Raw genomic sequence first — 23090 nt, 5'->3', positions numbered from 1 at the left:
TCAGCAAGGGTCACACAGTTGTCATGACTGCTTGAACTCACAAGATACCACATACCATGGGGCCTAGAGATGCCATACATTTGGCACCTTGCACCACTGGACCCAAGTTTATAGTGCAGTCCAGTGGGCCCCTACCTGGAGGTGAAGGTCTTTCCTTAGTGAAATCAGTCCATAAAAGCTATGAATACAGAGATTCATAGACTTTGAATACAGAGATACCCATTCAAGGCTACAACTGTCAGAAAGAAACAAGGAAAAATAAACCAAACACACACACACAAAAACAGTAAAATTCCAGTACCTGACCTCCCTGCAAAATGGAGACAGATAAACTACCTGACAAAGAATTCAGAGAACTATTATAAAGATGGTCAGAGAACTACAAGAGATGACACATAAACAATTTAATGCAATCAGGAAAATCATACAAGAACAAAATGAGATGTATAACAAAGAGATAGAAAACCTAAAAAAGTACCAAACAAATTTTGGAGCTGATGAATACAATCACTGAACTAAAGAATTCAACAAGAGCTTTAACAGCAGACTAGATCAAACAGAAAAAACAATCAATGAACTCAAAGACAGGTCATTTGAAAGTATCCAGTGAGAGACATGAAAATAAAAAAGAATGAAAAGGAATGAAGAAAGCCTACAGAACTTACGGGACACCATGAGAAGAAATAATGTATTATGGGAGCCCCAAGAGAAGAGACAGAGAAAGAGCTGAAAGCTTGTATAAAGATAAAATGGCAGAGAACTTTCCAAATTTGGAAATCTGAGTTCTTGAAGCTCATAGGTCTCCACACAATTCAATCAAAAGATACCTTCTCCATGATACCTTATAATAAAGCAGTCAAAAAGTTAAAAATAGAATTACCAAAATATCCAGTAAATCCATTTCTGGGTATATATCCAAAGAAATGAAAATTGGTTATTTAAGAGATATATGTACACCCATGTTTAATGCATCCTTATCACTATAGGAAAACAACCTAAGTACTTGTCAACAGATGAATGGATAAAGAAGATATGGTAGGCATGTATGTATATATACCATAAACACACAATGGAATATATTTAGCCATGAGAAAGGAAACCCGACCATTTGTGACAACCTGGATTGACCTTGAGGACATTATGCTAAGTGAGATAAACCAAAGACAAAGGCAAATACAATGTCATCACTTATATCTGGAATCTAAAAAAGCCAAACTCTAAACAGTAGAGAGGAAATTGGTAGTTACCAGGGAATTTAGGATTGCAGACTAGGACAGACTACATTGCTTAAGGGCACAAACATACAGCAAGTAGCAAAAAGTCCTAGATATCTAATGAATAGTATAGTAAATATAGTTAACACTATTGTATCATAATCAAACTTGCTAAGAGGCTAGATCTTAATTATCTAACTACTTAAAGAAACTATAATTATGTGATGTAACAAAGGTGCTAAACACTGCTACAAAGACAATCGTTATAGTATAAAAATAAATCCAATTAATATGTTGTATACTTTAAATTTACAGAATGTTGTACGTCAAGTATACTTTAAAAAAAGATAATAACAACTGTTGGTAAGGGTGTAGAAAAACTGAAACTTTTATATACTGCTTATGAAAATATAAAAAGTAAAGTTGTTGGGGAAAATAGTTTGGAAGTTCCTCCAAATGTTAAACATAGAATTACCAAATAACTCAGCAACTACTCTCCGAGGTGTATACCCAAAAGAACTGAAAACGGGCATTCAAACAAAACTTACACAAGTTTAAACTGGGACAAAATAATTCCTATACCCTAACTACTCAAGAAATAGTATCCAGAAAATAAATCTTACAAACCAATTAAAAAAAAAAAAAGCAAACAACCCAAAAGAAAAAATGAGCAAGAAACATAAACAGACATTTCACAGAGGATTTATGACAGTTAACACTTGAAAGTGTTTGATCCCATTAGTTTTCATTATTCATTAGTTTTTCTCATTAGTTTTAAGACCACAGACTAATACTGCATATCCATTAGAAATGCAAAAATCAAGAAATGTTAAGTGTTGGCAAGGATTCAGATTATGGGAACACTCATATACTGCTGATGGAATGTAAACCGGTACAACCACTTTGAATCACAACTTTAGATATCATATAAAATTCAGCATGTACATATTCTAAAACTCAATAATAGTAGCATTGCTCAAAAGGGCAAAAAACTGGAAACAATTCAAACGCTCATAGAAAGACAAATAAACATATGGTATATTAGCAGAAACACATATTAGACAATAATAAAAATGAATGACTTACCATTAAAGGCAACATTAGAAACATGAGTATTCAAAAAAAAAAAGCAAAAATACATAACATTTTTGTAAGGCCTCAAAAATAAGCAAAACTAGACTACGTGCGTGCATACATGTGCACTCAGTTGTGTCCAGTTCTTTGCAACCTCATGGACTGTAGCCTCCAGGCTGCTCTGTCCATGGGATTTCCCAGGCAAGATACTGAAGTGGGCTGCCATTTCCTCCTCCAGGGATCTTCCTGACCCACGGATCAAACCCGCACCTCTTGTGTCTCCTGCATTAGCAGGTGGATTCTTTACCACTGGTGCCACCTGGGAAGCTAAACTATATATTTGTAATATATATAATATATAACTCACAAATTTGTAATTTTTAAAACTTACTTTAAAAAGGCAAAGAAATGATAAACAAAATCAAAGATAGTAATATTTCTGGTGGGAAGGTTAGAGGGTAGAAGGGTAGTGGAGTTTTATAAAACTGGACCTTGACTATCTTAAGACCTCTAGCTGGACCTGAGAATTAAACTGACTCCAGACAGGTTAAAAGAAGAAAAAATTATATTAGAACTATGACACTATGAAAGAAGAAAACACATTATTTTTTCATGTACATGTAAGTGTCCACAAGAAAATGAAGATCCCTCAAATTGGCAAAACCTAAGTGCTTACATACTAGATGAACAAACAGAAGCAACTGTGAGAAAAGAGTAGAGACAGGAGTCATTTTTACAAGGTTTGTTTGTACAGAATACTCAGTCTCAACCTCTGGCTCCAGTGATAAAAATGTTTCCTCTTGGTATGGTATGGAAGGCATCTTTCACTTGCAGAAGAGTTTTATCTTCTGCTTTCAGGAAGAATGGGGCGGGGTGGGACAGGGGGAGGGGGCTGTGGTGAGAACATTCTTCTTGCACCTGTCATTTTTTTAAGTGCATTTAGCTCAAAATAATCCTTATGCCAAAGTGGTATATTTTGCCATTTCTTCAATAGTATTCTCACATTGTTCTTACTCTGGGTGATCAGCTCACAAAAATCCATAACTTATATATGTGACATGTAGATTCTTTGCCATGTCTTGAATGATACATATTTTTAAAACATAAAAAAAATTAATATAAAATAATTATATATTACCTCTATGCCAAAAATATAGTAAATGCCCAAGAAATATTAACTATTTTTATTGTGAGGGGAAAGTATTTACATAAAAGTATAACAGAATTCAATCATATATATGCTGCATGGTCTCAATAAAACAGGACTTATTTTTATGTTTAAAGAATAACTTGAGGAAATAAATCAAAATGCTCCCAATGATTCCTTCTGGAAAATGAGAGGCAGAGTAAATAAATTACTTCTTTCTGGATCTTTAAGCTTAATTGTATTTACAAATCTGCTGTGTTAAGCATGCTTAAATTACTAAGAGTGACAGCAGAACCAAATAGAACAGTCAATGAATATAATGTCTGACATATTATGCAATTAATCTGTCACAATAATAAATTTAAATATCTCATGTCTTCAGTATTATCCAAATACTAAATGGTTTTGATTTGCCATTTTATTCTAGCAATAAACACCTACATAGGATATATTCTAAAGGTCCCACACAGTCCCACGTGCTACTCTACAAAGCTTATCTAATCCTCACTCAGCCATCTCAAAAAGACATTGCAGAAACACAGAAGCAGGGCTAAATACCCACTCCATTCTTCATTTGGTCTTTGTGGGCCTTTATTACCCCAGTTGTAAGCCCAAACAGTACTGTTATGAAGAATAATGGAGCTTATACCATAAAAGCAATGTGCACTCTGTAAAGGGCAAGACAGCTTTGAGTTAACTCTTGTCCTCCTATATTTTAAATATCTTGGGGGCATAATCAGGTCTTTGTAATCCCAGTAACTATCAAGAGTTTCTGAAATAAAAAAGAGGATCAATAATGGCTTCTTAAATAGAATTTTTAAATGTCTTCCTCTTCCTCCATCCTGTAATAGTTCTGACACTTCTGTTTTATAGATTATAAATCTTCAATGATTAAGATGGTTTTTGATAAAAACCAAAACTATTCTTAAAACTCAGCTGAGTGAACCTTCCTTCTGCTTTATGTGTTGTACCTTCCTAAAAAACTGTGAACCTGCAAGGAGAAACTGTGTTACTTGTCTTGGATTCAATTGAATACAATGCGTGGCAAGTGGTAAGCATTTAATATATAACCAAAATTCTTTCTTTCTTGTTCCAAAAAGGGAAAGGGCTTTATAAAGCTTGATAGCTTTAAGGAAATGTTGGAGTAATCACCCTAAATATATAAAATTGCTGATGATCAAATTGCTGTGGGCAATTTGAGAATAAGCCACTCCTTGTGTTATAAAAGAAAGAATGAATATAGCAACATGCTTTGTCCATGATTTCAGCCTGACGTAATCCTAAAATTGGAGAGTGTGATTTGTGACACATGGACCTGAGTCAAGGACAAGTTTTCCTTAATGAATAGGCTTTACTGAATTAGTCATTGAGGGAGTAAATATGCACAACCCAGTATCAGGGCTTATCTGCAGGACTTATAAGGGCAGACTTCCCGTGACCATTCTAACACTCTGCTCTTCAGCCCACACTGCGCTCTCTCCATAGCTGAACCATGGCACAAGTATCAGGTACGTTAAAACTGTTGACAAACTGATAAAATGTCTTGGTTGAAAGCAATTTTAAAAGTTAAAGGTCAATAGTCAATTTTTTTTCCAACAAATATTACACAGATATTTTTTCAGATACCCTCCTACTAGAAGAGCCCTTCATGCTTTTTTCTTCTCCAACACACATAATATATGACATTTACAAGTGCAAATACTCTACCAGGCTATAGAATAAATAAGTACATTCACTATATTTTAACACCATCTCTTTCTCCTCTCTCATGGAAGCAAGAAACAATAAAATTACATGTAAATCCACCCAAATTCGTATTGTAAAAGTAATTACAAATTTTAATTCAATTCTTAGATGTAACAAATTACCTGCTAAATGCCTGACGACCAATTACTACTGTGAATTAAAGGGGATAATGGGATTCCCTGGTAGCCCAAGTGGTGAAGAATTCACCTGCAATGCAGGAGACCCCAGTTGGATTCCTGGGTTGGGAAGATCCCATGGAGGAGAGTATGACAACCCACTCCAGTATTCTTGCCTGGAGAATCCCCATGGACAGATAGGCCTGCGGGCTACAGTCCATGGGGTCACAAAGAGTCAGACACGACTGAGCAACGAAGCACACACACATGCAATGTCACACAGAAAGGCTACACTTTGGGGGTGAAAAGTACCACTGGTACATAGTTCAAGAGGATTCACAGGAAAAAAATTTGTATCAAGGAATCCTATAATGAATTTGAACAGTCAAGTGTTATAAACATCTGAATAAAATCATTACTGCACCACTCAATAGATCTCTGAAAATTACTACCTACGAATACTGACTGATTCTAGCTCTCACTTCTGGGAACCCTATACTTGCCTATTCACATGCAAAGAAGAAATTTTTAAAAGAAATAAAAACATGAGCAGTAAAGGGAACGCTCTTGCACTGTTGGTGGGAAGGTAAACTGATACAGCCACTATGGAAGACAGTATGGAGATTCCTTAAAAAACTAGGAATAAAACCACCATGAAGTGAAGTTGCTCAGTCATGTTCAACACTTTGTGACCCCATGGACTGTAGCCCACCAGACTCCTCCATCCATGGAATTTTCCAGGCAAGAGTACTGGAGTGGGTTGCCATTTCCTTCTCCAGGGGATCTTCCCGACCCAGGGATCAAACCCAGGTCTCCCGCATTGCAGGCAGACGCTTTACTGTCTGAGCCACCAGGGAAGCCCCCAAACCACCATATGACCCAGCGACCCCACTCCTAGGCATGTACCCTGAGGAAATCAAAACTGAAAGAGACACATGTATCCCATTGTTCACTGCAGCACTATTTACAATAGCTAGAACATGGAAGCAACCTAGATGTCCATTGACAGATAAATGGATAAACTTGTGGTACATATACACAATGGAATATTACTCAGCCATAAAAAGCAACACATTTGAGTCAGTTCTGATGAGGTGGATGAACCTAGAACCTATTATACAGAGTGAAGTAAGTCGGAAAGAGAAAGATAAATATCTTATGGTAATTTCAGCAACAAAAAGAAAGATAAATATCATATTCTAACACATATATACAGAATCTAGAAGAATGGTACTGAAGAACTTATTTACAGGGCAGCAATGGAGAAACAGACATAGACTTACGAACATGGGGAGAGGGGAGGAGAGGGTGAGATGTATGGAAAGAGTAACACAGAAGCTTACATTACCATATGTAAAATAGATAGCCAAGGGGAATTTGCTGCATGGCTCAGAAAACTCAAACAGGGGCTCTGTATCAACCTAGAGGGGCCGGATGGGGAGGGAGATGGGAGGGAGTTTCAAAAGGGAGGGGATATATGTATACCTATGGCTGATTCATGTTAAGGTTTGACAGAAAACAACAAAATTCTGTAAAGCAATTACCCTTCAACAAAAAACAAACTATAAAAAAACATTAGCAGTGTATCATTTGAAGATGGTATGATTAACATTTATTTTGTTGCTGAAATTTTTTAAACAGAAAGGTTGCTCCTCCATCTACCTAATTAAACACAATTATTTAAATGACATTAAAATTTTGGATCTAATCCTTACTCATTCACTACTGTGGGGAAAACTTAAAACCACTAAAAAAAGATGAGAATACTTTCACGATTATCAAATTCTTGGTAGCAAATTATGTCTTTGTTTCTTTCACTAGTAATTCAATTCTAAATAAGATTTATAACCTAGGAAAATGAGATTTAGACTAAAGAATTATTTGGTTATTAAAAAAACACATATGATTATAAGCTGTACCTTTTTCCCATGAAAAGTGAAAAAATGCAACCAAATAGTATTAAAAGCTAAGGATAGGCGCTATCTATACCCCTCCATATGTTTTACAGGATTTAGGTTATCACTTGTACTCTCATTCAAACTGATTTAAAACATTAATGAATTTTCCTATTTTCAGTACAATGGTAAACTAGGTTTTGCACATCAATCTTCCTGTTACAAACAACTTAATGGCCTGTAAAAGTATTTAAAAACATTTTTTTTGAAAGCACTGAAAAATAATAAGACAGTATAAAAATTATCAAGTCAGAAGAGGGGATTTCAAAAAATAGTGCTGGAAAAACTAAATATTTACATTCGAAGAAAAAAAAATAAAGGTGGACACCTACCTTACAAAAACTAACTCAAGATGGATCAAAGGCCTAAATGTAAGAGCTAAAAGTACAAAACTCTTCATAGACAACACAGGGAGAAAGCTCCATGACATTGAATTTGACAATGATTTCTTGGATATGACACTAAAAACACAGGCAACAAAAGAAAAAAAAATAGATAAACTGGACTAAATCAAAATTTTAAACTTTTGTGGATAAAAGAATACTATCAAAAGAATAAAAAGGCAACCCACAGAACTGAGAAAATATTTGCAAATGACATACCTGATAAAGAATTCACATCTGGAAGCAACTCCTAATACTAAATTAAAATTGGGCAAATTAAAAAATGTGCTAAGGGACTTCCCTGGTGGTCCAGTGGTCCTGTCAATGCAGGGGACATGAGCTCAATCCCTGGCCCAGGAAGATCTCACGTGCCATGGAGCATGGAGTCTGTTGCTACTGAAGCCCATGCACCCCAGAGACCGTGCTCTGCAGTAAGAAAAGCTACTGCAAGAAGCAGCCCGTGCACTGCAACTAGAGAGAACCCCTGCTCACCACAAGCAGAGAAAGCCCATGCAGCAAGGAAGACCCAGCACAGCCCAAAAATAAACAACAACAACAACAATTTTAATGGGCTAAGGACTTGAATAGATACTTCTCCAAAGAAGATACACAACTAGCCAATAAGCACAAGAGAAGATGCTCAACATCACTAATCACTGGGGAAATGCGAATTAAAATCACAATAAGATACCACTTCACACCCATTAAAAGTTATTTAAAAAAAAAACAAAACAGGAAACAACAAGTATTGATGAGGGTGTGCAGAAACTGGAACCCTTGTGTGCTGCTAATGAAAATATAAAATGGTGCAGCTGTTGTGGAAAATAGTACATTGATTCCTCAAAAAATTAAAAATAGAATTACTATATGGTCCAGCAATTCCACCCATGGGTATATACCCAAAAGAAATGAGAGCAATGATTCAAACAGATACTTGTACACCCATGTTCATAGCAGCATTATAAACAACAGCCAAAAAGTAGAAACAAGTAAAGTTTCCAATCAGTACATGAGTTGATAATCAAAATGTGGTATGAGTACACACAAACATACACACAGAGAGAGGAATATCATTCAGCCTTAAAAAGGAGTGAAATTCTGGTACATGTTATAACATGAACCTTAATGACATTATGCTAAGTGAAACAAGCCAGACACAAAAAGACAACTACTACATGATTCTACTAATATGAGGTACTTAGACTAATCAAACTCATACAAAGTAGAACAGCAGTTACCAGGGGCTGGGGTGAGTGAGATGAGGAGAATATTGTGTAACGGGTTCAGTACGAGATGACGAGAAAGTTCAGGAGACAGATAGTGCTGCTGTTTGTACAACAATGGGAATATATTATATTTAATGCCACTGAACTATACACTTAAAAACAGTTAAAATGGTAAATTTTATGTTATATAATTTACGTTATGTATATTTTACCACAATTTTCTTTTAAGTGAAATGGGAATGAAAATTCAGCATGGAAAGCAAAATCTAAAGCCACATTTCCTCTAAAGGGTCCTTGCTGATCTTGAAAAGTTAGAACCTTTGTTTTTATTGATTCTCAGGGTGACTGATACAGAAATAAAACTGAGGGCCTAAGCCCCTCTCATAAGAAGCTGGAATTCCAAAGAGATACAACCTTAAGTGAGAATAACCTGAAGCAGATTACCACTTCGGATCAAACTGCTTTTCTCAAACTGTAAACCTGGGTTATAATGTATCCTGGATTGCAATACTCCCAAAGTGTCTGTCAAAAGCAAATGTAAATTTCCTAAGTATATACTCTATGGCCCAAAAAAATTTTTAAGTAACTTTTCAAATGTAGTATCCAAGGCCCAGATAAGGATAATGGAATACACAGCAAACTAAAGAGGAATAAGAATTATCTGCAACAACAAAAAGGAAAAGGGGGTCAAGAAATAAGAAATTGGAATTATCAGATGTCGACCAAAAACAATTTTGTTTTCTGTGACAAGATAAATAGAAGACAACTCTGAATTTTTAGCAAAGAACTGAAAAGTAACAGTGAAAGTTGCTCAGTCGTGTCAGACTCTTTGCAACCCCAGGGACTGCAGCCTGCCAGGCTCCTCTGTCCATGGAATTCTCCAGGCCAGAATACTGGAGTGGGTAGCTCTTCCCTTCTCCAGGGAATCTTCCCAACACAGGGATTGAACCCAGGTCTCCCACACTGCAGTGGATTCTTTACCATCTGAGCCACCAGGGAAGCCCAGCAGAAAAGTGAAAACCATAAATGGTGACATAGATTTGAAAAAACAAAAACTCAGGAATCAAAAATTAAATAACCCCAATTAAGAACTGAATGGAGAGGTTTAAAAGCAGATTGCTGTATGCTCAGTCATGTCCGACTCTTTACAACCCTTTGGACTATAGCCTGCCAGGCCTCTCTTCCATGCGATTTGTCAGGCAAGAAGACCAAAGAGGATTGCCATTTCCTCCGCCAGGGGATCTTCCCGACCAAGAGATCTAACCCACATTTCCTGTGTCTCCTACACTGCAGGCGGATTCTTTACTGCTGAGCCACTGGGGAAGCCAAAAGCAGATGACATGCAACTTAAAAGATATTTAATAAATGGAAAGATAGGACAAAAGCCTAGAGGTATGCAAGACCTGACCTGAACCAGTTTGTGAAAGCCAATTACATGCAGGTCCTTCTGCATCAGTGAAGTCATGTTGGTTGCCTGAAACTTCCATGTTTATACTACAAAAATCAACAAATGCTACAAATCAGGGCTTTATTTTCCCCTGGAGAACCAGTTCACCAGCACACCACTGGAAGCAACCATACAAGATTCAACAGAGAGACAAAAAGATCACAAATGCATGAGAGAGGTTGAGATATGTGAAGAATATATGAGAACGTCTAAAGTATATTTAACTGGAGTTTCAAAAGAAACTGAAGAAATTAAAGAACAAGAGAATGGCAAAAGTAACATCTGATGAGAAAATGGGTACGATTTTTCCAGAACTAATGAACTCATAGCTTGAAAGAAGCCCGGTGAACCCACTGCTGCTGCTGCTGCTTACTCGCCTCAGTCGTGTCCGACTCTGTGCGACCCCACGGACTGCAGCCTACCGGGCTCCTCCGTCCATGGGAGTTTCCAGGCAAGAGTACTGGAGTGGGTTGCCACTGCCTTCTCCGAATGAATCCACTACAGGATAAATAAAAAGAAATCTGCAGTGAAGACTGACCATTATAACCATTTACTTTTGAATCTATGAGTTCTTTTCTTTAAAATTATAAATGCCATCAGAATTCAAATAGGTGGGGATTTATTTTCATTAATTTTACCTAGAACACAATGAAGCCTACACTTTGGACCTGCAGATTCAGAAACCTGTCAGCCCACGGAAGTTTTCTTCTACTTTTATTTTTTGCTTTTGTTAGATTTATTCTGATTTCTCCCTTAGAAATACCACATTCATCAGTTATTTCTCCTCTCTCTGCCCTCAGTATTTATCATCTTTACCCTCATCACCTCACTTCCTGTCACCATTTTCTCCTTATTCTGGACAATCTCAAATACTCACTATAGGATTGATTCTATTTTCTGCAGGATCAGCTCAGCTATTTACAGCTGCCATTGCAGATTTTTATCCTGCTACTGCATTTTCAGGCTTTTTGGTTTATTTTTAATCTTCTTCATTCCAGTTCCTCCTAAAATCTTATTCTTATTTTTTCTTATGACTTTTTGTTTTGATTTTATAGAGGTCATATTTTTGCTTCCTTGCTGAGAAAAAAATCTTACATTTCCATAAATATCTTCTGTATATCATAATAAATCATATTCATAATTATTAAGTCTTTCCTCATCATCTTTGGGCAATGGTTCCCTTCTTTGATGCTATATATTTCTTTCATAATTTCCATAAAGATTATTATCTTTGCAAAAAGAGTATACACAATTTTTAAAATGGCAGAGTAGATCATCCTTGAGTCTCTCCATTATTGCCACTATCCACTGGATGGTGAAACTTTGCTCACGTCTTAACTTGGTCACGTTGTGTATATACAGGCTGAAGGACACAGGCCGTGGTTCAGTTCATAATACTCAGCAAGCAGTGCAACTGTGCTCAACTGACTTAGATCTTCTATTATTCTCTCTTCTCATATTATGAAAATTTATTACTATTACATCTGGAATGTGCTGTAGTTCGTCTTTTAACAAAAAAAATAAAAGCTAATCTGAAATCCTAAGAGCACAACTGTTGCAGGGTTCCTCTTAACACCACCTCTACAGCTGCACTGCCTCCCTGGAATGCAATATCCTAACAGTTTCCTTTCATTCTCTTCCACACTGCATATTGGAATTTTTAGCCTATGAATAGATGCACAGAGAACAGTGTTAAAGGTAGGTGTGGAGGAGCTAAGAGTCAGTGGAAATAGAGCAAATCTCTAGTCAAGTTAACTGACTTGTAATATATCGTGAAATACAAAATGTGAAGAAAACAGTAGAGGCTTCAGTTATTCATGGTCTCAGAAGGGTGAATAAACAATGGGAATAGATTAAAGTCCTTGTCTAACTTCTTCCCCTCATCTAATTTTATTCTCCAGGTTTAGAAGTCAAAGCATAAATATACCACTCAGGCTTTCTCAGTCTACTCCAACTTCAATGTAGTAAGTAGTTAGGGGCAATGCCTCTAAAACTAAGTGGTTTACTGCTACTTAACTCTTTGGTGCTCTTCTGGAACTATCTGAGTATTTTAATGGGAAGCTGGAAGAAAACATATTACGCGTAGCTAGCCTAAAGTCAGTATTTTAAATAAGTACATTTTTAAAAACAAAAAGAAACTGGTAATCTCTGTGTTTCAACATACAGTCAACTAAAATATCATGGTGACAGGTACTGACTAATAGAGAAGGAGTAAAATAACTAGAACTCTTTCACAACAAGATGAGGATCAAGACTTAAAAGGACTGTATACATTTTTAATGATCCATGATTTTATACACAGTGATGTAAACACTAACGTCTTCTCCATATCACTTAAAAGTGTGACAATCTTCTTTTTGTCCCTTTTTACATATCATGATGAACACTTCACTAATGAAGTCCAGCTGAGCTATTTCTTACATGAGAATGCTCCCCCAAACACTTAGTATCTAATGGATTTTCCCTAGTTAACAGCTAACATTTAATGAACCCTTCCTATGTGCCAGGTACTTCACTAAATGCTTTACATAATTAACTCATTTTTCTCTAGGAATACTGTTATTATCATGAACATTTTAAAGATAGGAAACACAAAAGGGACACAAAAGTCAAATAATTTGCCAAGATTTTCATTCCACTCACTACTGCTACATCACACAATTACACCAAATGTAGTGGCTTGAAAAACAATTTTATCACAAATTAAGTCTGTAGATCAGAGGTTTGGACAGAGCACAAAAGTAATGTACAACGTCTGAGGCTATAACTAAGAAGACTCAACAACTAGGGATGCTTCAATGGCTGGGGGTGGGAGCCATGTGGGGAATTTTCACTTGTGTGTATGACTGTTGATGCTACTATGGTCTAGAACCTTAGGGAGCTGTCACCTAGAGAGCGGACATACGGCCTCTCTGGTGTCCTGTGTGCTCTTTACCGCATGGCAGCTTCAGCATGATAGGACACCTTGCATGCAGCACCGGGACCCGAGTGCAAGTGTCCTGGAAAACAAGGCAAAGGGTAAACTGTCTTTTCTGACCGAGCTTCTGACATCACTCAGCACTTCTGCAACATTCCATAGGCAAATCTCAAGCCTGCCCAGATTCACGAGGAGAGGATAGAGACCCCTCCTCTCAAGGGAGAAGCATCAGGGTCACAGACTAGAAAGAGCAGGGGGCTGGAAGTGCAGCCATCTGTGGAAAATACAATATACCACCATCTTAAGAGCAGAGATTCCAAGTGTATGTTCTTAATGACCATACTCGACTGCAAGATTACAAGCTGGCACTCTTTATGGCACTAACAATCACACAGTCCAAAAGATTGTGTATATGCAATGCCAGAATTCCAGAAAAACATCTACTTCAGCTTCACTGACTACGCTAAGGCCTTTACTGCGTGGAAAACTACTAACTGTGGAAAATTCTTAAAAGAGATGGGCATACCAGACCACCTTACCTACCTCCTGAGAAATTTGTATGCAGGTCAAGGAGCAACAGTTAGAACCGGACATGGAACAACAGACTGGTTCAAAATTGAGAAAGGAGTTCATCAAGGCTGTATATTGTCACTCTGCTTATTTAACTTACATTCAGGGTATGTCATGAGAAATACCAGGCTGGATGACTCACAAGCTGGAATCAACACTGCAGGGAGAAACATCAAGAACCTAAAACATGCAGATGATACCCTTCTAATGGCAAAAAGCAAAGAGGAACTAAAGAGCTTCTTGATGAGGGTGAAAAAGGAGAGTAGAAAAGCTGGCTTAAAACTCAACATCCAAAAAACTAAGACCGTGGCATCTGGTCCCATCACTTCATAGCAAACAGATGGGGAAAAACTGGTTAACAATAGCAGATCTTATTTTCTTGGGCTCCAAAATCACTGTGGATGGTGACTGCAGCCATGCAGCCATGAAATTAAAAGATGCTTGCTCCTTGGAAGGAGAGCTATGACAAACCTAGACAGCATATTACAAAGCAGAGACATTACTTTGCCGACAAAGGTCCATAAAATCAAAGCTATGGTCTTTCCAGTAAACCATATCACATCATCCACGGATGTGAGAGATGGACCATAAAGAAGGCTGAGCACCAAAGAATTGATGCTTTCGAACTGTGGTACTGGAAAAGACTCTTGAGAGTCCCTTGAACTCCAAAGAGAACAAACCAGTCAATCTTAAATGAAATCAATCCTGAATATTCACTGGAAGGACTGATGCTAAAGTTTCAATACTTTGGCTACCTGACGCTAAAAGCCCACACATTTGAAAAGATTTTGATACTAGGAAAGATGGAAGGCAGAAGGATAAGGGGGTGAAAGAGGAGGATGAGATGGTTGGATGGCATCATCAACACAATGGACATGAGTTTGAGCAAAGTCCGGGAGATAGTGAAAGACAGGGAAGCCTGGTGTGCTGCTGTTCATGGGATTGCAAAGAGGTGGACATGACTTAGTGACTGAACAACAACAACGCCATTCACAATTTGGAATGGGCAAAGGGACCAAGAGGAGAACGAGTTCTGAAGAGGGTTCTTTAGGCTACATTCCCTTCAAGTCCAGCCCCCTCTGGAAGCCATCAGTGAAGACAGGATCCTCTACACCACCAAGAAAACAGTGTCTCTTATAATCTCTCCATCATGTTAGTATCTTGTGGTACTCAATTCCATCATAAAAATCAACTTAACTGTTTCTGAAAGATGGAAAGGGATGCCCCATGGACATCCTACTGTCATAGACTCGACTTTTGGTCTGTGCACCATCTCTGGTGTTGAATATTACAAACCTAACCCAAATCACACCTTGATTTCTGAGGTCACAGTAAAACTTCCACAAGATCCACATTATTTACAAATAAATAAACAAATATTTCATATTCAGATGGGAATCTGCATGTCTAAGAGTAATTTTCCAGAACCTTTTTTGGGGAGTAGAGGAACTGGAGGAGCCATTCAAAGCAAATAACCTTTTTTTTAATCTTACCACTGATTCCTCTGACAATTTCAAGGGGTTTGGAAAAACTAGAGCAGAATGCGAAACTGGAGAATCAGACTATTTAGAGACCAATGTTAAATCTTTCAGTATCAGATCCCTGGCACAAAGCCAGGCGAATAAAAGGTGCAAACTGACTCATTGGACTAAAATCCCACCCTTCAATAGCTGCCAAGGAAGAATATTGTTTTAAAATGGTATGGTTATTATTTGGGCTGTGAACAAATACCTCCCCATTTAACAGTCCCTCAGAATGTTATTCTGCAAAACCTTGGTGTTACCAAGGAATTTCGTGAAATCTGTTGGGGTTTCTTTTTTTTGTTGTTAAAAATAATAATATCATTGTCTCCAGTAAACTGCTGGTTGCTACAAAGGGAAAAACCAAGAATGCCTTCTATCTCTTCCGGCTTACACACTAGGTAAAAGCATGAAAACACTGTGGCAAAATTAGCATAACTAGTTAAGTGTTACTGATTTGAAAATACTGTATAGTAGTAATTTTTAAAAAAACAAAAACTGGTTTACTCATTTAAACTTTCATTTTGAATTAAATTTCAATTAACACAAACAACTTAAGCTGGCCTATTAAAACAACCAAAGAGCAGAGGAGACATTTAATGAATAAACTTACCGGTAAACAGTTTGTCTACATGGATTTTTCCAGAGGTACTGTGTTCCGGCTACATGAGGCTGCCTTTGTTTCTTTCAATAAATCAGAGAAGGGAAAAAGGTGGGGAGGAGAAAGTGACAATCACACTTAATCCACACCAGGCTGCCATATGTCACTTTTTGTCCTTTGCTGGTTCATTGATTATTCATGAATTCACTACCTGAAAAGTGCTATATTTATCTTTACAGCCACAAAGCTGTCAATTCAGTTCCAAGTATGCCTGCCTTTGTTTTCCATGAAATGCAGTTTGGGTGAAGGTCTTTTGTATATGACACTGCCCTAGGCCATAAAACAAGTATTAAAAAATTGATATAATATAGGTGAAATTTCAGTGTTGATACTGGCCTGAGCCTTATTATTATTTTGTAATGACTGTTTTATCAAAAGAAACATGAAGTAGTCTTGGCTTTTAAAGCCTTTGGCCTCTAAGGATTACTCCAGACAGGCCCTAAACCCTATTCCCTCCTCTATTTTGTTCTCAATGGTCTTACTGTTGCCGTTTCTTTTCTTCTTTTATACCTGCTTGTTTCTAGCATGGCAGAGGTATAGTATCCTCTGCTATTAAGTTACTTGCTCAAAGCTACCTGAATTCCAACCACTGCTTTCCTGGGATGCATTACATCATTCTAGTTCAGAATCTGCCTCAAGGTTTCCTTTTCCCACATACAATCACTGCCTTGAAGAATTCCACAGGTCATTTAAATTTCAACTTGTTTGCCAGCACCTAGAGAAGACATACTTTTAGAAAAGCAAAGAGACACTAAGCTTTCAACACTAACTACCAGGCAAGAAGACAGGGAAAACAAGCTTGCCTAAAGACATTTTAAATGTTTCCCTGGTGGTGTCAAGCTTAAAACTACCATCACCTTTGTCCTGGAGAAGAAAGGTCAGAGGGAGAAAATAGATTACAAATATACCTGCATCCTAAAAATTCTGTGATTGGCTTAGAGGATAAAAAAGCGAACTGAAATCTCCACCAAATTACTGTCATTTCAAAGTTTTATTATAATAAAGCCAAAAAGGTAAACTCAATTTATTTTTCCCTAGGTGAGATCAACAACAATTTTGACATGAAAGTTCAAACATGTGATAAAGGTTAACAGTAAGTGACAGGGCAAAGACCTTATCCAAAGAGAAAAAAGCCCTTCATAAATAGTTTCAATATATCATGCATTCTTCCATGCTTTATTTCAATTAATCTTTTGAGGATTCCCAAACCTAAAAGTCTCTAATTCAAGAATGTGATTAAGACCTGTAACTCCATTAACAGGAAAATGAGGCAGAGGGAGACTTAATATTTTAGAACTCCATTATGATGTAAGACTAAGTCATCAAATTCCTACCATGATTAACATATGAGATAAGTGTTCATGTCTAAGAAAGCAAAAGGAAAAAAGATTCAAATAAAAAACAAGCTTTAGTCTTTTCATGTTTTAAAAAATAATTTAACTGCTGAGATTTATTCATGTCGGTGCTTAATTGTTTTATAGGATTATCTACCTTTAGAAGCCCCTAACCTGTTTGCTCTTTACCAAACGCATTACTATTTGTTCAGTCGTCCAGGATTCAGACCTGGGCCTCCTCTGTCACCTGGCTTTCATTAGTCAGGATTAAGTTCGACCACATACAACAAGAGCAAAAACAGACAACAGATAAAGCCAATGGCTTACACGAGATAAAAGGTAATTGTATTCTCACGAAAAAAGCAGCCCAGATGCAGTTGGACCAGTGAGTACAGGCTCACAGTGCCAGGCTTCTTCCCTCTTGATGCTCTGTCGTGTCCCCACCTTTAAGGCTGCTTGGGCGCCTGCTATCACATGCCTGTAACAGCCAGCAGGAAACAGCGGAAGCAGGGCTCAATCCTTCTAATAACACTTTCTAGAAGTTGCACACAGCACTTCTTTCATCTCACTAAACTGAATTGAGTGATACGGTCACATTATAGCTACAAAAAGAACTTGATTTTCAATCTTTTCATTGGGCAACAACAGTATGTCCAACTGAAAATATGGGTTATATTTTACAAAGAAAATGTTTTCCAGGATGAGCATAGTCTTCTGGATACTTCTTACTTCATACATCCAGTCCTCTCAGCTCATCATCACTATTTAGCTAAGGCAATCCTGTCAGCATGGTTGTAATTCACTTCATCATCATCTCTGCCTGAATGATAACATCATGACTGAGTTCCTTGAGCCAAATGAAAATGAGGGAAAAACAGAGAGACTGGCTGCAATCTGGTGTCTGTGCATTTGTGGATAGTCTTGCTGAGGTTTAGTGGTCAGAGATGAAGAGATGAGGGTCCAGAGAAGGAAATCTGTCCATATGTCAGAAAACACTTCTCAGTGGAAAGAATCAAAAAAATCAACATAGAAAAAATATTAACAACATTCTATACTCAACACAAATATTTTTCACAAATGAAAGCAAAATAAATACTTTTGCAGATAAATAAAAGCTGACAGAATTCACTGAAAACAGATATGCACTATGAGAAATTTTTTAATTGAAACATTTGGAATATAATATACTAATGAAAGTAATCAAAGATAACAGATGGAAATATGTAACATGTTCTTGGATTAGAAGAATCCATATTGTGAAAATGACCATACTACCCAAAACATTTTACAGATTCAGTGCAATCTCTATCAAACTACTAATGGCATTCTCCACAGAATTAGAACAAAAAATTTTACAATTTGTATGGAAACACAAAAGACCCTCAAGAGCCAAAGCAATCTTGAGAAAGAAAAATAGAACTGAAGGAATCAGGCTCCCAGACGTCAGACTGTATTACAAAGCTACAGTAGGGCCCCCGAAGCAAGTCCTTCTACTGCAGGCGCTGCGGAGTTTGGTGTATCCCTGGATGGGAGGCTCTGGTTCTACCTGCTGCCTCTGCCCTCTGGGAGGTATCCGCGGCCTCGGGCCTTGAAGCAGGGGATGGGTGGGACAGAAGGGAGCTTTACACCTCAGTCGGCATCTCTTTGGAGAAATAACAGCGCCCCAGTCACTCTGGCCAAGAGCAACCGAGCATGCCCTCGCCCTCTGCTCCTGGGTGCAGTGGTGGTCTCTGCCTTTAGTGGACGCCCGTGTGCCGGGGAAGCAAAGGACAGGTGGGCTGGTTCTTGACCTTGGGGCTGTAGTATTTCCTCGGATGGAGCTGTGCTGCTTCCCGGGAACACCCCCCTCCGCCTTGGGCCTACTATTCTGTAGAGTTTGGGAGCGGAGGAGGTCTAAGACTATAGAGTCCAGCTCTAACTAACAATCTGAAAGACTCTGAGCAGCTTTCTTTATTTACTAAATTATCCCTTAATATCTTTATGGAAATGATTAAATTTGACAGTGCTGGCGAATGATAATAAAAGATTTAACACTTTGCGTCAGGCTTTACTATATTTTACATACATTCTTTCCTTTTCTCCTCATACCACCTAGTAAGAGAGGTACTGTTCTCTTCTTCATTAACGAAAGAAAGAAAGTGAAGTCGCTCAGTCGTGTCCGACTCTTTGTGACCACATGGACTGTAGCCTACTAGGCTTCTCCGTCCATATTTTCCAGGCAAGAGTACTGGAGTGTACCGGGTTGCCATTTCCTTCTCCAGAGGATTTTCCTGACCCAGGGATCGAACCCGGGTCTCCCGCGTTGTAGGCAGACACTTTACCCTCTGGGCCACCAGGGAAGCCCTCGTTAACAAAGAAAAAAAAAAAAAGCTACAGTAATCAAGATAGTATGGTACTGGCACAAAAACAGAAATATAGATCAATGGAATAGGATAGAAAGCCCACAGATAAACCCACATATCTATGGTCACCTAATCTTTGACAAAAGAGACAAGAATATACAATGGAGAAAAGACAGTCTCTTCAATAAGTGGAGATAGGAATACAGGACAGCTACACGTAAAAAGAATGAAATTAGAAAACTCCCTAAAACCATACACACTCCAGTATTCTTCCCTGGAGAATTCCATGGACAGAAGAGCCTGGTGGGCTACAATCCATGGGGTCGCAAAGAGTCAGACATGACTAAGTAACTAACACTTAAACCTGCCATCTCCCGCATTAGGAGGCAAGTTCTTTACCACTGAGCCACCAGAGAAGCCCAAAGGAAACCATAAATAAGACAAAAAGACAACCCTCAGAATGTGAGAAAATATTTGCAAATAAAACAACTGACAAGGAATTAATCTCCAAAATATAAAAACAGCTCATATAGGTCAATACCAAAAAAACAAACAACCCAATCAAAAAAATGGGCAGAAGACTAAATTGACATTTTTCCAAAGAAGACTTATGTACAGCAAACAAGCACATGAAATGATGCTCAACATCACTGTTGAAAGTGAAAGTCACTGTCGTGTCTGACTCTTTGCGACACCATGGATTATACAGTTCATGGAATTCTCCAGCCCATAATACTGGAGTGGGTACCCTTTCCCTTCTCCAGGGGATCTTCCCAACCCAGGGATAGAACCCAGGTCTCCTGCATTGCAGGCAGATTCTTTACCAGCTGAGCCACCAGAGAAGCCCAAGAATGCTGAAGTAGGTAGCCTATCCCTTCTCCAGTGGATCTTTCTGACTCAAGAATCGAACAAGGGTCTACTGCTTTGCAGGCAGATTGTTCACCAGCTGAACTACCAGGGAAGCCCAACATCACTATTAGAGAAATGCAAATGAAAACTACAATGAGGTATCACTTCACACAGGTCAGAATGGCCATCATCAAAAATTTCATAAACAATAAATACTGGAGAGGGTGTGGAGAAAATGGAACTCTCCTACACTGTTGGTGGGAATGTAAACTGGTACAACCACTATGGAGAACAGTATGGAGGGTCCTCAAAAAACTAAATACAGAACTACCATATGACCCAGCAATCCCACTCCCGGGCATACTCCTGGAGAGAAATATACTTAAAAAAGATACATGATGTACCCCCCACCCTCAGTGTTCATTGCAGCACTATTTACAACAGCCAAGACATGGAAGTAACCTAAATGTCCATCAACAGAGGAATGGATAAAGAAAATGTGGTACATTTATACAGGGGAATATTACTCAGCCACAAAAAGGAAAGAAATGGTGCCATCAGACGTGGATGGACCTAGAAATAGTCACACAGAATGAAGTAAGTCAGAAAGAGAAAAACAAACATTGTATCTTAATGCATATATGTGGAATCTAGAAAAATGGCATAGATGAACTTCTTTGCAAAGCAGAAATAGAGACACAGAGAACAAATGTATGAGTACCAAGAGGGGAAGGGGGGGCTGGTAAGGATTGGGAGATTGGGATATATACACTACTAATGAAATAACTAATAAGGACGAACTATACAGCACAGAGACCTCTACTCAAAGCTCCGTGGTGACCTAAATAGGAAGGAAATCCAAGGAAGACAGGATATGTGAATACATGTGGCTGATTCAGTCCGCCATACAGCAGAAACTAATGCCATTATAAAGCAACTATACTTCAGCAAAAATGTATTTTACATATAACATCGTGTAAATTTAAGGTGTACAATTTATATTGTAATACAATTGCCTTTGCAGCAATAATCACTTTTATCACATTATATAACTGTTTTCTTTTTAGTGGGTGGAATAATTGAGTTTGTTTCTTAGCAGGTTTGACAATTGTAATACAATATTATCTATAGTCTCTGTACTATGCATTAATTCTCTACGACTTATTTAACTACTTGGTAGCAAGTGTGTCCTCTTAAACATCTTTCCTTTCCGTCCACCTACGGTCCTCTGGTAACCAACATTTTACTCTGTTTCTATGAGTTTGGTTTTTTCTGATTCTTCATATAAGCGATATCATACAGTATTTGTCTTTCTCTGACTTATCTCATGAGAAATATTAAAGTTCTTCCAGCAGAAGAAAAATATCAAATGGAAATTTGTAACTACAAAAAAGCCATAGAGGCCTACAATGTAAAACACATGGCTAAATGCTAAGGACATTTTTCTCTCAATTTTAATCTTTTTAAAGGTTAACTGAAATGACATCAGCAAATGGCAGAAGAGGAGTTTTCTACTGCCATTTCCCCAAAGACCAACTGACTAGGACAATCACCTACCGAGAACAGGGTTTTTGTAGAACTCCGGAGTCCAGCAGAGAAGCTCCAGTACACTACGGGAGCAAAATAAAACAGGGATTAGATGTAGAAGTAAAAGGACCACATTACCCCCTCCCCCAAGGTGGTATAGCTTAGGATCTCTCGCCAGCAATGTCTCCCACCATGGAATGTTTGAGTGCATGTGAGTGAGTACTCAGCTTCCCCAGCTGGACAGTATACTGCCAAAAGGACCCACTTCTTTCCTGCCCCATCTAGGGGTACTGAGATGAATGTACAACTGAGGGGCAGGGAGGGGCTGCCAGAGCCGAAGATGCATCAAAGAAACATGGATCCTACCAACCATTTCAAGGACAGCATCAAGTCCACACCTGAGCGGCTGGGGAGGCCTCACCTTCAATAACCTCAACGATCTGTGCACCTCGCTCACACACACTCTCCCACCCAGTGGCAGGCTCCCCCCTGCTCCACACTTTCATGAGCGATGTGTTCAACACTCTGCATGCAAGTAACATTGTGTATAAAAAGATGTAAATACAATGGAATAATATTGAGCCATTAAAAAAAAAAAACCCACAAGGAAATCCTATCATTTGCAACAACCTGAATGAAACTGGAGGACATTATGCTAAGTGAGACGGCTCAGAGAAATAAAAAGAAATACTGCATAATCTCAAAATAAGGAGAATCTTAAAAGAAAGTTGAACTCACAGAAACAGAGTAGAAAGGTGGTTGCCGAAGACTGGGGAAATGGAGAAAGGTTACTTAAAGGGTACAAACGTTCAGTTATTAGATGAAAAAGTCCTGAGAATCTAAGTACAGCATGACTACAGCAAAAACAGCACAATGAAAGTACAGAATGTGATTACATTCTGTATTATACAACTGAAATTTGCTAAGAGAGCAGATATTAAAGGTTGTCACACACTCACACACAATCACTGAGGTAATGGTTAACTTGATTGTGGAAATACTTTTACAATCTATACCAATATCAAATCATCATGTTGCACACTTTAAATACAGTTTTGTCAA

At 38.0% G+C, this 23090-nt stretch overlaps 1 protein-coding gene across 8 annotated transcripts in view; it reads right to left on the bottom strand.

Annotated features, from left to right (window-relative positions):
• LOC122438540 (cytochrome c oxidase assembly factor 1 homolog) overlaps positions 1-23090 on the bottom strand; it is a 90387-nt gene that overhangs the window by 23733 nt on the left and 43564 nt on the right. For 4 of the 8 annotated variants that reach the window (XM_043463501.1, XM_043463505.1, XM_043463503.1 and 1 more), the window contains exon 2: positions 22059-22111. The exons of the other annotated variants lie outside the window; for them this stretch is intronic. The gene's annotated coding sequence lies outside the window, so the exon portion shown is untranslated. The remainder of the gene's footprint in view (positions 1-22058; positions 22112-23090) is intronic. 8 annotated transcript variants of the gene reach the window in all.

Source organism: Cervus canadensis, chromosome 3 (assembly GCF_019320065.1).
Source record: "Cervus canadensis isolate Bull #8, Minnesota chromosome 3, ASM1932006v1, whole genome shotgun sequence".
NCBI lineage: Eukaryota > Metazoa > Chordata > Mammalia > Artiodactyla > Cervidae > Cervus > Cervus canadensis.
Note: the sequence above shows the minus strand (reverse complement) of the source record. Positions and strands in the feature narration are given on the sequence as shown.